This window comes from Typopeltis vanoorti, chromosome 23, assembly GCF_054136105.1.
Source record: "Typopeltis vanoorti isolate ZY-2024b chromosome 23, IOZ_Tvanoo_1.0, whole genome shotgun sequence".
Classification (NCBI taxonomy): domain Eukaryota; kingdom Metazoa; phylum Arthropoda; class Arachnida; order Uropygi; family Thelyphonidae; genus Typopeltis; species Typopeltis vanoorti.
Window position 1 is genome coordinate 44,815,147 of NC_143571.1, and position 16,768 is coordinate 44,831,914.

General features: G+C 35.0%; 1 protein-coding gene across 5 annotated transcripts in view; it reads left to right on the forward strand.

Moving 5' to 3' along the window:
* LOC150093810 (uncharacterized) overlaps nt 1–16,768 on the forward strand; it is a 364,154-nt gene that overhangs the window by 206,578 nt on the left and 140,808 nt on the right. The window contains exon 1 of one of the 5 annotated variants that reach the window (XM_090413169.1): nt 5,841–5,976. The exons of the other annotated variants lie outside the window; for them this stretch is intronic. The gene's annotated coding sequence lies outside the window, so the exon portion shown is untranslated. Of the gene's footprint in view, nt 1–5,840; nt 5,977–16,768 lie in introns of those variants that run through there. 5 annotated transcript variants of the gene reach the window in all.

The window sequence follows — 16,768 nt, forward strand, 5'->3', positions numbered from 1 at the left end:
TGCTACACCCTGTTGACGGTACTGCTGAGAGTTTTTGCATGTCCAGATTTTGGTGGATATTAACTCCAGCTCGTTCCTTTGATATCTCCAGAGTCTTTGTGATGTTTTGGGCTGGTATTTTTTCATTGAGGATCATGGCATGCACTGCATCGATGTTATAAGGTGTGAACTCTGGAAGGTCTCCCTGACCTGGGAGCATCTGTGTCTCAGGATGCCCAGCATTCAACTTGGCCACCAATCTAGCAATTGTTGGTTATAGTGGGAGCACAGTTCCCTGCAGCACGAAAAATGTGATGGCCTGCACATGTGTGTCTTCGAATTTCTTCAAAATCTCTAACATGTCATCTTACATATCCTAAATGAAAAAAAGAATAAATTATTACGAATTAAGGAAACATGGGCGTTAAAGGGTTTTAAGATATGTACTTCCTTTTGGTTTATATCATTTGCTTTAATATCATTTTTGTTCTACGTGTTTATCAGACCCCCCCCCCCCCCATACAGCTTGTAATGTGAACTGATCCTTGGGTTACACCACTAGTGACTTCCTCTTCTGGGATATCATGCCCCATACCCAACTTGCCGATATGTGTTGGACAGCCAATCTCCAGTCGAGTGCACTAATGTATTATCCAATCCCATCTGTTTGACTTTAAATACCAGATTATTATTTGGCAATCCATCACAGGATTTAGCAAAATCTAAATATACCACAGTATACGCATATTATTTTCCCACTTTACCTGTCTGGCTGTTATAATAAATTACTGCATTGCTAAAACATGATTTTCCTTTAGTAAACCCATGCCGTTCATCAATGAGGATACCTCAAGACACATGGTAACAGTGGCGTAGCTGGGGGATCTGCCCCGGGTGCCACTTTTCACGTGAGACACAATTTTATTTTTAGACGATTCTTTTGTTTATGTTAACTTAGTAATTTTTATTACTTAATTAATAATTAGTTTTTAACAACTTACAACTAATATAAACATAAACATAGTGTTTTAATTTATTTCCCTATGCGTTGTTTTGATTTTTTGTAGTATTTTTGGTGTGTATTGAGAGGGGCAGCAAACTCAGGACCTCCCCGGTGGCAAAAGCTCTAGCTATGCCACTGCATGGTGATTGATATCGAGTTTGCTCAATTCCTCGTGTATATCTCCAACTCACTCACCATCAGTGTTCCTCCTCCCTCCCCACTGACCTCAAGTTCTGCAGGATGTTATTTTCATGAGGATCAAATACCTTTATGAAATGTTCATTTAACATCTCTACTATATCCATCTCAGTGGATATCATTCACGGCAACCAGTATTGCTAGTTAATGATCATTTATATCACCCGGAAAAAATCTCTCAAAACATCGATCCACATGCCTTTAATTCATTTTTCAGTGAATTGTTGCGTTTCCGATTAACTGCTGATCGGTCAATTGCTTTTTCGGGGAATTACCTTTTGACGAATTGCTTTTTTGATTAACGGTTGTTCGATGAAATGATTTTCGCTGAATTGTTTATTCGGCGAATTGACTTTTTTTTTTGATGAATATTTGATAAACTGTCTTTCGATGAATTGTTTTTTTTTTTGTGAACTCTCCGGATACCCTAAATTCATCTATATGAAAATATAAAGATCTTAAAAAAGAAACAAAAGTAAGGATATATAAATCAGTAGTCTGACCAATACTAACTTATGCCTGTGAAACAAGAGTAGAAACATCAAAAATGCAACAGATAAATAAAACATATGAAATTAAAACATTAAGAAAAATTGTTAATAAAACAAAATTTGATACAGTAAAAAATGAAAAGATTTATGAAGAATATAATAAACATATTAATAGAATGGACTCAAAAAGAACAGTTACAACTAGCAAGAGTCCAAAACCTAAAAGACTAATTGGTAGACCAAGAAAACAATGGACAGACTGCTTACACTGTAGTGCTGGCTGGCAAGTAGAGTGCATTGCTTGCATGTTAGTATGGAAGCAATGAATAAATTTTTTTAAGCATAGTTTTGATGAACTATCCCAGGTCTGCCATGATGAGTTTTTTGACTCATCATGGCAGGAAGCTACTGATGATAATTATAAAAAAAGGTGTAGTGGAAATTATGATAAATCAACATGTTTTGTCACTAGTTTCCATTTCCCACATTTCCATTAACTGCAAACAGCTAAATATCCTCATATATTAAAGAAAACATTAAGTTAAATCTTAACCTTTTCCTTCATGCATTTAGGCTTAATGGGCCTGTCACAACCTTCTCCTGAGTATCTAGTATAATATCTCATACATAAAACTATGCAGTTTCTATTTTGTGTACATTTCATTACATTTACCTTGAAAACAAAGAAAGTGTACATTTCATTATCAGATAGTAAAGCAATTGATATGAAGTCTTTAGCCTCTATATACAAGTAGTCTAGTTGTGAAGTTACTTCACATGTTGACTCTGTTCGCTTACACTTGGATAAAGAGTTAAACAAGAATATAATTTCTTGGGAAGTTTAATAAGATTAAACAGATGGTGTCTGTATGGAGATTGTTGTTCATCTGTCATTTCTATTCAGATATCTTATTCATTTTCTGAGCAAAGATTCCTTGAATAGACAGTCTAATTTTCCTTATTTATTCTCATTAAATAAGGAACTATTGTAGATGTCTCATTGATGTTGTAGTTTTTCCATGAGTCCTGATCATTCTATTACTGTTCTTTGTGACTTCCAGTGATGATTCCAAAGTAAGATTCTGTATAATTGTAACTGACAGCATGTATACATACTTGATTATAACTTGACATGGTGGTTTAAGTGTATTTGCATACAATGGTAGTTGGTCATTGAGTGAAACACTAATATTTTTGTATTATATTGACAACAAATCATATAATTGATTTTATTCATAATTTTATCCAAGCATTATTTGATTTCCCATCAAGTTTTCCTTCAACATGCATGTATATTGGTATACATTATTGTTGTTAGTCAATTCCTAGACTGGTTTCAGCCTTTACTGAAGTATCTTCAATCATTGGAGCTAGACCTGTGGAAATACTTGAAAGCTGAAGCGTTTTCCACATTTTTATCCTAGATGATGGATCGTAAAAAAAAATATTTTCTTTTGTTTGGTCTTTAATATTTGGTTCTATTAAGGCCAGTGATCTTCCAGTCTGATCAAAGACTGGAAGATCACCTGGTAGGTTATATTTTTGTGTGTGACTGACTGAAATTTCATCCTACATTATAGAAATGTTATAATAGAAAATAATTTTTTTATTTCTTATTAATTATATCATTAATTTTCTCAGTTATGATTTTTATTTATCTGTTACTATTTTCTAGATGAAGTTCGCTTTTTCTTATTTAAATAAAGAACTGCCTTGTGTTCCATGATGTTTGGTATGCAAGAGAAAGACTATTATAGGTTCACTTCTACTTACCAACTTGGTGAACTTTTATTTCTCCCCCTCTAATTCCAGCATTAGTCTAACTTTGATGTTTTAGTTGGACTTTTTATCCCTGAAAAGTCTTGCATTGTTAATCTTGACACTTGGAAAAGATCAATTATAGAACACATCCAAATAAATATTGGTTTTGTTTAGGAACATTGCCAGTTATTTAGAATTCTATATGAATATACTTCATTTTTGCAGTGGTGAGATGGAGCTTAACTGCCTGCTGATTTCTGAAAAATTTGAGCTAAAAAGCAGCTATCCATGATGGAAACTTTTGAAAAAGTTTTTTTTTTTTTTTTTTTTTTTCAAGATTTTTTTTCACTTTGTCATCAAGTAAGTTAAAATAGACAAAAAATTATATTCTTAGCTTGCATGTAAAGTATTTCATGACTAGGCTACTTTTACATAGAAGCTGTTGACGTACATTAGCTACCTGAGTATCCTGTAATGCAAAGCACATTTCCTTTAGGATATTGCTGTATGTTATACATGGGTAGTGACCAGGGCCATCCCATGTGGGTGTGCAGGTTGTGCCCTGCACAAAGGCACCTGATCAGGAGGGGTGCTGTTTCAAAATAATAGTAAATTTTTATAATTTACAAATTATATTTTATGGGGATGCTGAAATATAACTTTGAAAAAAGGCACCTCTTACCCACGGGATGGCCCCTAGTAGCAACCCCTTCCTTAATGCATAGCAATATGCTTGTCCAAAACAAAGAGCATGCCTTGCATTATGAGATATTAAGGTAATTATTGTGAATTTAATAGTCTCTGTTATATAACTAGCCTAGTCAGGAAAATGCCCCATGTGCAAATTTAGTTTTGCTTACTCTTGAGTACAGGATTAAAACAAGAATATAAGCTCTTGTCTGTTATAATTTATATGCTGTCATGTGCACACAATAATAATAATAATAATACAATTCTCACTCTCACAGCAACAACAAAAATGTATACCAAAAAAAAAAAATTCACATCTTCTATCATTTGTTACATAATTTCAAACTTAAATGATGTCATCACTTTTAAAATTTGTTAGTTTTTATAGAACCTCAGAGGCAGCATCAGTCATCACTATCTCATCTGCCCTTAAGAAATGTGATCTGACAATTCCATGCACTACCTCTCCTTGTCACACTTTTTTTGCTTTCTTTTTTAATTCAAACTTATTTCCTTTCTCTAACTTCTCATATCAGGCTTCAAAGTGTTTGCTGTTAGTAATGATCTAATGCAAATTATCCATTCACCAACCCCCTCAATACCATATAATCATTCTTCGTCCTCATCATTCTTCCCAAACCGTGGACTTTTATTAAGGTTAAAAAAAAAAATTAAAAAATAATAATAATAAAAAAAAAAGAAGTCAAAATGTTGTAAATATAAGCTCTGCTCTTGGAATGCCTTGTTCATGTTTTTTGTTTTCTTGTGTTTCTTGCCTTGTTTGTTATCTGAGTACTGTTTCTACTTTCCTGATCCACACATCTGCACCCATCCGACTGAGAATGATCTGCATTCCCTACTCCACAAAAACATGTCCACCACAGTCCAAGACTTGGCTCTCCAGCATGTGTGCCACTTTTAAAATTTAACATATCCCAAATGGTCTAAGTCAAAATGCAAAAACTCCTGCTATACATTTAGCCTATACTATAGCCCACAGCAACTGTAACTGTTCATTTATGTACATGTTAACAGTGCGTTAAAAGACAAACATCAGATCTGATCGTATTGTAGCCCTGTCAGATAACAGATTCGTTTAGAAGAAAATTGAAAAGGAAAAAAAAATTGATAGAAAGATAAAAATAATCTAGTGCTATCATGATATCCTGTGTGCCCTTTGAGTATACATAAAAGGAAATAATAAATAATTATAATTATGCTTTCTTGTCAATGCTATTTTCAGTCTTTATTTTTTTTTTTTTAATTTATTAATTTCGGAAAAGTTTAATGGCCTATGCTCATGTTTCCCATCCAGAATGAGTAACTCATATTAGGAATATTATTACAAGACTATGAAATTTATTGATATCACTTATAGAAGCTGATCTATGGAAAATGAAATTTTACCAGTTGGTTGTGCAGACGCTTATTCTGTTGCTGTTGTTTCATGTTTAATATAAACAAACATTTTTTGGTAGAATTTTAAATACTGGATTCATTTCTTAAAAAATGAATAATTTTGAAAATCACTGTTGAGCTTATTGTTAATACCAAATTCTGTATGATAGTGAATTAAGGTTATTATTTAATTTTGGTTTGTTTTAAGGATGCATAAAATACATAAAGCCAGAATAACATTGGTTTGTAGAGGAAAGAACTCTGTACTGTGAGCTTAAAGGATCCTGTAACTGACATGTAATTTGGGAAGAATGCGAACTTGTTTTTTTTCCTCCTGTCCCTAAAATTATAGTATTTCATTGTCCTTTGCTGACACTGAAGATGGAAGGAGCAGTTACAGTTTTCATGCTGTGAATTTGTACAAAATGCTTCAGTCAAAGAATTCAGTTTCTGAAAGTGAGTTATGTTTTTTAATATGGATGTTTATTCATAGAAATTAATCAGTATTTCTAACAAGGACAGCTAGGAAATTTTCAACATGGTCTTCATTTATTTTTCACTAATAGTTCGAAAATGTTTTCACCTACTCTCTTAACCTTTGTTTACACTTAGAAATCAGTGATGGACATTGCTGCATTTATTTTATTATTTATTATTTTTTTAAAATAATCCCTCTGTTTCACTTATTAAAATATTGTCAGCAATATTTTGTTAAGTGAATGGCTGAATTATCCAGTTATTTATTCAACTTTTCCAGTTGCCAGAATTAGGTTATTACATCATTCATAGTGTATCATGAATAATGAGTTGTGAAAAATTAGCAAAAACAGTTATTTGAAGCAAATATGTTGGGGAAGAAGTGGGAGAGTCAAGATATGGATGGATTGATGAAATGAAAACTTCTTGGAAGGCAAGGTAGATACTGAAGAGCAGATTTTTACAAATAACAGAACAATCTGATAGAAATGCTGGTTTTCAACTAAATTAAGGAACAAAGAGAAAAATCATAACTCAAAAACTGTATGATGAATTTTTATGCAATTCTGTGAAAAGTAAGATGATGTTAAATGTATACATTAACTATTTATGTACAAAAATTGTACATAAATAGTTTATAAATAAATAAACAAATGGGTGCGTGAAGACAATTGTCCAAAACAAGAGTTCAAAATGAGATGGTCAAAGTGCTTCAATGAGGAATGTGGTCACCCCTTGCAGTAATACAGTGCTCACAATGATGTTTCATGCTGTTTATAATGGTGTCCAGGAGCTCAGTTGGTAATAATAATCATTGTTCCTGCAAAGCTCTCCTATATCCCTCAAGGTTTTTGGAAGGGGAATTGAAAGCTGCAGCCCATCTACCTAGAGCATCCCAGACATGCTGAATAGGATTAAGGTCAGGAGACCTGGTTAGCTTGTCCATACGCATGATAATCTCTTCCTGAAGATATTGATCCATGAACTTATGAGAATGGGCATTATCATTGTGTAGGATAAATGTCTCCCCTATCTCTCCAGCATATGGACAACCATAGGGGTCCAGGATCTCATCTCTATAAGTAGCAACATTCATGGTTCTGCTAGGAATCACATTCAGATCGGTGTGTTCATCCAATGAGATGCCTCCTTAAACCATCACACTACCTCCACCACAAGTATCCCTTTTGCAGATATTAGCAGAGTGATAATATGTTTCTGGTTATCTCCAGATCAGAGCATGCATATTGCTTTGTAGTGTAAATCAGTTGTTCTGTAAACAGTACTGCCACCCCCCCCCCATCAGGCTTATATCCAGCTGACCTGGAGCCCAATCCATTTCAAGCATTCTCTCCTGTGACATGAGGATAGGTGCATGCAGGCTACAAGTTGCTTAGCATACAGATCATCTCTGTGAAGCCTTCTGTGCCATGGAAGCAGATACTAATGTTCCTGTAACTGACATGAGGTCAAATCATAGCATTCCTGTTTTGGTGAACTGATAATCAAAGATATTGGTCACCACTGTGGTTGTATTCCATGCATTCCTTCACTCTCTGTATCTCCTGAATGCTGTTTGTGACTATTGGAATTGGTTCCACAGTCTGTGAACCATGGAGCGACTCACATGCAACCATCTGGCTTCTAGTCTTACAATGACATGCCTGAATTCATCAGTCTATGATGTCTTGCAGCCATACCCAAGAATCTTGCTGATTCTTGCTTTGAATCACAAAATGTCTTTTTCTCACTCCATACACACAAAATGGAAAACCACTCCAAAATGCCCTCTTTTATGTAGCAATTTATTTGCATATACCTGACGGTGTATAGAATAACCAGGCTCATTTTAATTTTTTACATAAATGTACCTGACCTTCATATATCCCCCCCCCCCCCCCTTCAAATTATTGCTATTTTTTTCTTTGTTCCTTAATTTATGGAAACCATTGTAATAATGGATCATCTGTACAAGATTGAAATTTGAAGCAAAATCAAAAATATTTCAAGACTTTGTGTTGAAAATCTTTTTCACAGCGTAATTGTGTTTCTTGAAATGGTATATTGAAACATATTGTTTAATTATTCAGTATGTACACACATGGAAAACTTTCCATAAAAATATAAATTTATCTAAAAAGAGATGAGATTTAAATTTAAGAAAAATCATCAAGATAAATAAATGGTAAATCTGATTTACTATTGATGTGAATAGGAGTCATCCAGTAATGCCTTTTTGATTGACCATATGGGTTGGAAGAGAGTTTGAATTCCCCTTTGGATATTTTATGTTTTGCAAATGTTTTTAGGTGGGACATAAATTTCATTGCCTAATTAATGCTTCCTGGAAGCTTGAAGTTCCATATTTGTTAGAGCAAGTCATTTCTGGATTACATAACCCTTATTTCACTCATGGAGCTGCTGCTAATAGTACGGAGGGTAACATTTCATGAGTGGGATTTGCATAAAAAAATAGTATTTCCACTGAAGTAAAAATAATTGAAAGAAGAAAATTAAAACTAAACTCATCTTGCTTGATGAGTTTAGTTAAATAAAACTCTCATTTCATTTCCATGGTCTCTATACATTTGCTATAGCAAATGCATAGACACTACAATAATATAGTACAGGGGTTGGCAGCCTTTTCAGACGCACGGGCCACATTCAGTTTTTATTTTTAATAATCGGGCCACAAGCGTGTAATTAAGAGAAAATAGTGAGTGAAAAAAATACTTAAGTTATCAGTTTTTATTATATCAATCTTAAAAAACACAGAAATATTTAAAGTATGAGATAAAGTACGACATTCTCGTAATGACGTCTGATATTATATTATTTCATAACAGCAACACTTTTATGACAAATAAGACAAAGGGGGCTTACCCCCATTTTCAATAGAGAAGTACTTGCTATTCCATTCATCATTAAACCTTCTTTATCTGCAATTTTGCGTTTTCTTGAACTCATTTTTGAAATTTATTTTAACAAATATATATCCTCTGAAAATAATAGTTGATGTTATTGAATTATATTGAAATACGCACCAGGGAACGCGACTGCAAAAGTGCACCAAAATCTTGGTTGTCATCGGATGAAGCCGCCTTTATTATCGCAACTCATGATGACTCACACGGTTGATCCATGCCAAGTTGCAGAGCGATATCATGAAGTATAGATATATAATTATTTTTAATTTATTATTCATATTATAAAATGTATTATTTAAATTATTCAACATACGGGCCACATGACATGTAAGTATTGTCAACCTTTTATGGGCTGCATGCAGCCCGTGGGCCGCCAGTTTCTGACCCCTGATATAGTAGGTAGTTAGCAACAGTGAATTTTTTCTAACTTAGTATTGGTTATAACCAGTGGTGAGCTATGGAAATTTTAACAAAGGGCTTGCATCGTCAAGCAAAAAAAAAAAAAGGGAAAAAAAAGTAACTTAGCCCTTATATTGTGACTTTGTAGAGCTTCTGACAGATATCATAATTCCTGTAGGATATCAATCATTAATGCTGGATCTTTTAAAAATTCCAAATTGAGATGTCGGTTTAAAAAGCCCTTATATTTCGTTCGATGCTAAATGCTTACATAAAGCTTCCAATCTTTCCACGCCCGATCTTTAAAATTTTGATACCAAGGTCTTTTGCAATCGTATTTAATTCTTGTTGATTTTTTGTTGATTGATGATAAAAAGCATATAATTTATCCATAAATATTTCAAAATGATTTATTTCTTTAATGTTTTTTATCGAATCGTCTAATGCTAATTGTAAACGATGAGCAATGCAATGCAATGCTGGGAATCACATTGTTGGGAAAGTTTTGTAGAAGTTTGATTACAACACCTGATTTATCTCCTAACATTACACTAGCTTCATCAGAACAAAATGCAATGAGATAATTTTTTATATAGTTATCAGAAAATCCATATGAATTTAAAGTAGCAATTATAGTAGCATGTATACATTCCACGATGGTATTTTATAGTTCTACAAGATCATTAAACAAGAAGAACAAATGGCTCGCACATTTGAGAAAAATTTAACAAAGGGCTCGCGTGAGCTCCTTATTGCTCTCCACTGTAACAGTGTTTACTCTGGTGCAAGCAATATGATGATGAAATGATAGTCCTTGTTATAATATGAACTTCTCTGTAATTGCAGATATTGGTTACCTTTTAGACTTTTCTTTGAAAAGATTTACAGTAAAAATATAGACTTGGCATCAGTTGCTTGATATTGCTCGAAGGAAGTGTAGTGGCACCTTTTATTAGCACCTTGATTAAAGAGCTTCATGCACTGAATTCTGTTTCAGATGTTCTTCCTAATCAGAGATCAGGAAGAAATAAAGACTACTTTGGTATTTGGTGTTGAAAATTAAATATTTTACATTACCAAACTTAAGTTAGTTTATAAACTGTGCAGAAAAAAAAGCTCAAAAGACAAAATTTTCCATTAGTTATTTATCCCATTTGGTATAAAATATTGATGGCTCTTTGTGTACTTTTATGTGCTTATATTTCCAAGAATTGTAAAAAACCATCTATCTACATTTTGAGGTTTCAGTTTATGGATTACTTTAGATGCAAGTAAGCAAAGATTACTTAAGAAAACTAAGTGGAAAAAAATTGTTTTTTTTTTCACTTGGTTACAAAGTAAATTATACTTGCCAAGAAATTATGTACTTGTATAATCCTTTATTCAAAGTTTGTGCATGAAGTGTCTTCATGATTAGGCTACTTATATATAAAGGCTGATGATTTCACATCAGTTGCTTTAGTATCCTATAATATAATGCAAAGTGCATTTTCTTTCAGAGGTATATATTGCTATGCAATATGGGAAGGGTCGTTACTCAGACTGGTTTTAACCTTTATTGAGGTCTCATCATTGAGAGCAAGATCCTGAAAGGTACCAAGATTAAATTAATGCAGAAATTGCATATTTCTTGTATACAAGTAGCTTAGTTGTGAAGATACTTCATGCTCAAACTTTGTTTGCTTACATTTCTATAAAGAATTAAACAAAAAAAATATTCTTGGCAAGTATTTGGCTCTCACTGATGAGACTTCAATAAAAGTTGAAACTAGTCTGGATAGTGCACTTTGCTTTATGGGATACTAAGGTAATTGATGTGAAAATACTTCATGCACAAGCTTTGTTTGCTCGTACTTGGATAATAGATTAACCACCATACTGGCATGAATGTGTATACACATCCATAATTACATAGATGTGAAGTCAGAATAACTTTTGCTTGTTATAGAAAAATTTTATGGATATGAAGCATATATTTTTGATATATTTGATCTGTGTGTTGCCGGTTGGATGGTTAAACAAAAATGTAATTTCTAGGCAAGTAAAAAAGCAAAGGTTATATAACATCATTATCAGAATACAAACTGAAGAGCAATTTAATATTATTAGGTATATTATATTATACCTAATAAAGACACCTTTTCATAATTAAAATATTGCACTAAAGTAAATACATTTGAAAGTACAAATCATGAGGAATACCATATTATTGTTAATCATTTAGAGTTTCTTACATACATATTCCCCCCCTAAATTATACAGGTTCTTTCCCCAAGGCCTATGTATTTGGTGTTTCACTATGTCACATACATGAAAACTAAGTTTTCTTTTTATATATTTTATTAACAAAGTTGTGTGTGTGTGTGTGACCACAACATGTAAAATAAATTTGTAGTAAAACAGTAGTGACTCTTTTACCAACTTTCACACACATCCTTAACCTTAAAATATTGGATTTTCTGGCATTAAATAAAAATTATCTGCAAGGGCAGAAGTTAACACATTTTTGTTAGAGACTCAAACAAACATAATAGAAAACTTTGCAATTTTGCTCTAAGTCAATACACAAATTCCTCATCAATCCTTAAGTTCACTAAAGAAAACATGAGCAACAATTTTTCTTGTACATAATCAAACAAGAAAATGACAACTCATATCTGTATTCAGTACATGCTTTACTTTTAGCATATTCAGTTTCTACTTAAAACAAATACCCAAAACATTAACAGTTTACTTCATCATACTCAGCTTTCCAGCACTGAAGCAGAAAACAGGTGTGTGTGTGTTAAAAGTATTAAATGACTAAAGACCAAGATTAACATAAAAAGTTTTAATCGCACAACTAGTTTCATCTAACATAGACTTCTTCAGGTGCTAAAAAACATATAAGAAACGCAGCAAAAACACTGTAGAGGCTAAAACCTAGATGAGTTTAAAAAGAATAACAATCTCCAACTGTATTATTAGGCTCATGTGTGCATCCACGATCTTGTGCATGCCAATATTGAATAGCAGAGCTGTGGCAGTCTGATAAGTTGTAACTTAAATTACCATTGATATGAACAGGGTTTAGGATTTTTGACTCCAGAATTTTTCTTTCTATCTCATCATAATGGTGAAGATTGTTAGACTTTTCCCAGAGTTCTGGATGTGGGAGGCCCTCGTTCAAATTTGCTGAAAACAGGAATGGGTAGATAAGGCACTGGCTCGAGTTCTTTTGTAGTTGATGTCTCTTTGGTGTTCTTCAATATGGAGTTCGATTGATTTTTCCATCTGTCCAAAGTAAGGTTTGCCACAATTGCAGAAAATTTGATAAACGCCAGGATATTGGAGACCATTATGATTAGTCTTTGGTTGACTGAGAAGGAAATGCAGTTTAGACAGTGTTGTGAAGAAGGTCTGAATGTTTAATTTTCTTAAGATTTTTGCTAATTTTGGAGAGCTAGAGCTGATGTAAGGAATAGAAATACTGCCCATAGAAACTGCAGTATCTTCATTACGGTGTTGGGGAGGATTGAAAAGGAGTTTGTTGATAATTTTCTTTGAATAGCCATTTAACTGGAATGTGCTTTGAAGATGATTAAGTTTGTTGCTAAGATCCTGTTCATCTGAAAGAAGTGAGCGAGCCCGGTGTCCAAGAGTAGATATGATGCAGAATTTCCGTGGAGGGTAATAGTGAGAATCAGTGTGGAGATATCTGTCTGTATGAGTCGGTTTCCTAAAAATAGTGATTTTGAATTTTTCATTTAAACGGGAGAGTTTTACATCTAAGAAAGAAAGAGAGCCTTTATTCTCCAATTCAGCTAAACTTAAAGTTAGGATGTATATTATTTAGGTGTTCTTGAAAGTTCCGGAGGGAATCAAGGTCATGTTCCCAAATTAGAAAGATGTCTTCCACGTATCATTTCCATACTTTAGGTTTTAAAGGAAAGGATGAAATGGCCTTTTCTTCGAAATCCTCCAGGTAAATGTTGGCAAGAACTGGGGGACAAAGGGTTTCCCATAGCTAGGCCTGAATTTTGCTTGTAGATTGTGTCTTTGAATTTGAAGTAATCCAAGTTGACACAGTGTGTCAGTAAGGCCATGATCTTCTTAGATACTTTGTCTTTTAAAAGGAAAAGTACTTCTTCCATAGGAACATTTCTAAACAATGAAACTATGTCAAAGCTGGCTATGATTCGAATTCAAATTCGAATTGTGTGAAAAGGATCATAATTAGCTGGATTGCCCTCTTCTGGATAGAATAGAGCAATCTTAGAGAGGATTTTGGTGCACCACTCCTAAATATGAGAGCAGTATTCCATGGCTGGGCAGATTCAGGCTTTGTATAGCATTTACAGCTATAAGGGTGTGAAGTAGTGTCTTGTGCAAAAAAAAAAGTACAAGTTTTTTGGTGGCTGCAGAAGCTATAGTTAAAATATGGTTGTGTCTGGAAAGATCAGAGGTACAGGTCAGTCTAAGAAGAGAAATCTGATTGTGTTTGGATATCTCAGAAGCTCACCCCCTCCCCTTATCTCTGAAGATAAGGGGGGGGGTGAGCTCTTTCTTGTGAGAGATTAGACAGAACTGAGTTTTGGTGACATTGAAGTTTACAAGGTTTACTTGCCCCATTGGGATATAGCTAGGAAATCTGATTCAAGTCTCTGGTCATAGTAGATCTTGGATTCTGATACTTACACAACTTTACATTTGACAACAAGGTTTGTCAAATGTAAAGGATGAATGGAGTGTACTATCATCAGCGAAGCTATGGATAGGATTGGAAGTTTGTAAGAGCAGGTCATTTATATACAAGACGAAGAGAGTCGGTGAAAGAACAGAATCCTAGGGTATGCCTGCGTTGGTGGGGAAATCTCAGGAGAGTAAACCATCCACTATGATATGAAGTGAACAACCAGTGAGGAAGTTGCTGATCCAGTTGCAGAGTGTGTAAGGCAGACCATAGGATGGCAATTTGTTAAGTAGGCCCCTTTGCCAAACTTAATTAAATGGCTTTAAAATGTCAAGGGCAGCCACATGAGTTTCTCCATGGTAGGTGGGTCCATGAGTGGGTGGCGAAGGCAAGATCAGCTGTGGATCGCGAGTGGCAGAATCCATACTGCTGGTCACTGATTAGTTGATATGTCTCTAGGTGGTTCAAGAGTTGGTTGTTGATGGCCTCCATAATTTTTGAGAAAACCAAAGTGAAAGCAATTGGACAGCAGTTCGCTGGTTTGACTTTTATCACCTTTCTTTGGAATGGGTTGGATGTGGACCTGTTTCCATGTTGTAGGGTAGATTGAAGAGACAATACAGGATAGGTGTTAATTATGGGACACAATATTTTAATACAATAGGTGGGATACCATCGAGACCAAATGCCTTTATGGTATCCCACAGGAATGAAAGCCTTCATTCTTGCAGGGATAATTTCTGTTATTCAGTCAGAGTAGGTGCTTGGATCAGAAGAACTGAAACATGAGAGGAGCCATTCTTTATGTAGTAGAGGGAACTTTGCCCAGGTCATCAATGCAGGAATTGGAAGAGAAGAGTGATGCCAGTAAATTGGCCTTGTCTTTTGGTGAGGTGACTACAGTACCTCACCAAATTGGATGCAAGAGTTGTGGAAACCTGGGTTGGCAGAAGTTGTGCCCAATGGCCTTGGCAAGGGACCAAAAGGAGCAACTGGGTAGGAGGCAAGTTTGCAGCATTTGGACCTTTCAAAGTCTGACTTGGACTTGGTGGTGATTCTTTTGCAACTGTTGTGAGCTGTGGTATAAACAGAGAGGATGCTGGAGTTTTGCTCTTGAGCCAATTCTGGTAAGCAGAAGTTTTTTTTTTTAGATCATTGGCACATGTTTTGAGAACCGAGGCTTGGATGGTGGCTGAGAATGGAGAGTGGAATAAAGGATGAAAGCCTTCATTCCTGTGGGGATAATTTCTGTTATTCGATCCAAGCACCTTCTTAGACCTGAATTGGACCATGGAAAGAGGAATAGAAGTTACAGAGGTCCTCCCAGTTAGCATCCTTAGTGCCAAAGGACATGAGACTGAACTGGTGGGTGAAGGTTGTTGTGTGACAAAAGATACTTGTACGAAGTTTTTCCAAGAGGAGAGTGACAACCACAGTATACCTGGAAGAGGAACTTGTTAGGAAATAGTCAAGTGTGTTGGCAGATTGTGGGTTGTTTGGTTGGAGAGGATTGGCTGGTATTCTGGTAGGAAGATTAATGATCCAAGATAGGTCATTGAAATGTTGAGCCAAAGCAGATCAAACAGTGGTGATTCAAGGATTTGCTATCTATGGCATGGTATGTCAGTTCTGATGAATGCATAAGTGCCACCTTTATGACAGAAAGAGCTGTGTAATGTTAGTTTGGACAGTTGAGGTGTACAGTGGCTGTTGAGGTTACCAGTTGGGGTTTTGAAAAGAATAGTAGTTCTGGTTTAGATGCCTGTAGGTGGTGCATATCATTTATATTGCTGTTTAGGCCACAGTTGTTGAAGTGGATGTGGAAACTTTTTTTTTTTTTTTTTTGTATTTTTAATTATCATTGGTTGATTGTTTGGTTGGATTTCTGTTGTCTTTTATGATTTTTTGGATTGGATTTTTGAACTATTTTGTGTGAGCGAATTTTTGAGATCTGCGGTAGAAACGCACTTCTTTCAGTTGTAGTTCATTGTGTTTTTAGGAAGAGATAAAAAAAGAAGTGGGACATGCAGTGAGAGGTGACAGACTTGCAAACATACTGCCCACACAGAGGTGAGTCAATCTCCTGTCCATACATGGCCTTGACAGTTCCCCCTCCTGCAATCACGGTATTTGGTTTCTCTCCAGTCACAAAATATGTAGTTACTGGATTTGTCGCTAGCTGATCAGGAAGCCTCCAATTTCGTTAATACTTGGTTTGGTCCTGTGTACTAACTAGCAGCCAGCCTGCAGAACAGTTTTACTGCTGTACCCTCAAATGGGAAAGGGTCTGGGACCCCCCCCCCCCCTTGCGCCAGTGAGATTGGTATATCATCAGTGGTATGACTCTCACAGCATGTGGGAAAAGTGCTGGGGGACAGAAACCGGAAACCTTGCTATAGCAACCAAATACAGCTGTAGCCACTTCAGGTTTTTAATAATCAAGGTGGTGGTATTTCACTGGGTGATGAAAGACTTTTACCACCTGGAGGTTTAGTTGGCATTTCCTCTAACTAGGGAAGATGCACATTTGCAGTGACATTGCTCTCCAGGAACATTCCAGCATTTTTACTTGACAAATGTCAGTTCTTCCACATGAACAAAGAATAGCTTTATATCTAATCTTTACTCAAAAAATTACAACAGTGAAGATATATAAACTTCTCAACATGAAAGGAATCCACAAATTACAGCCATCCATTCCTTATATTCTTCAATCCGTTCCATTTTTTTATGTCTTTCTCTGCATACAAATGTGCAAATATGTCTTCTCTCT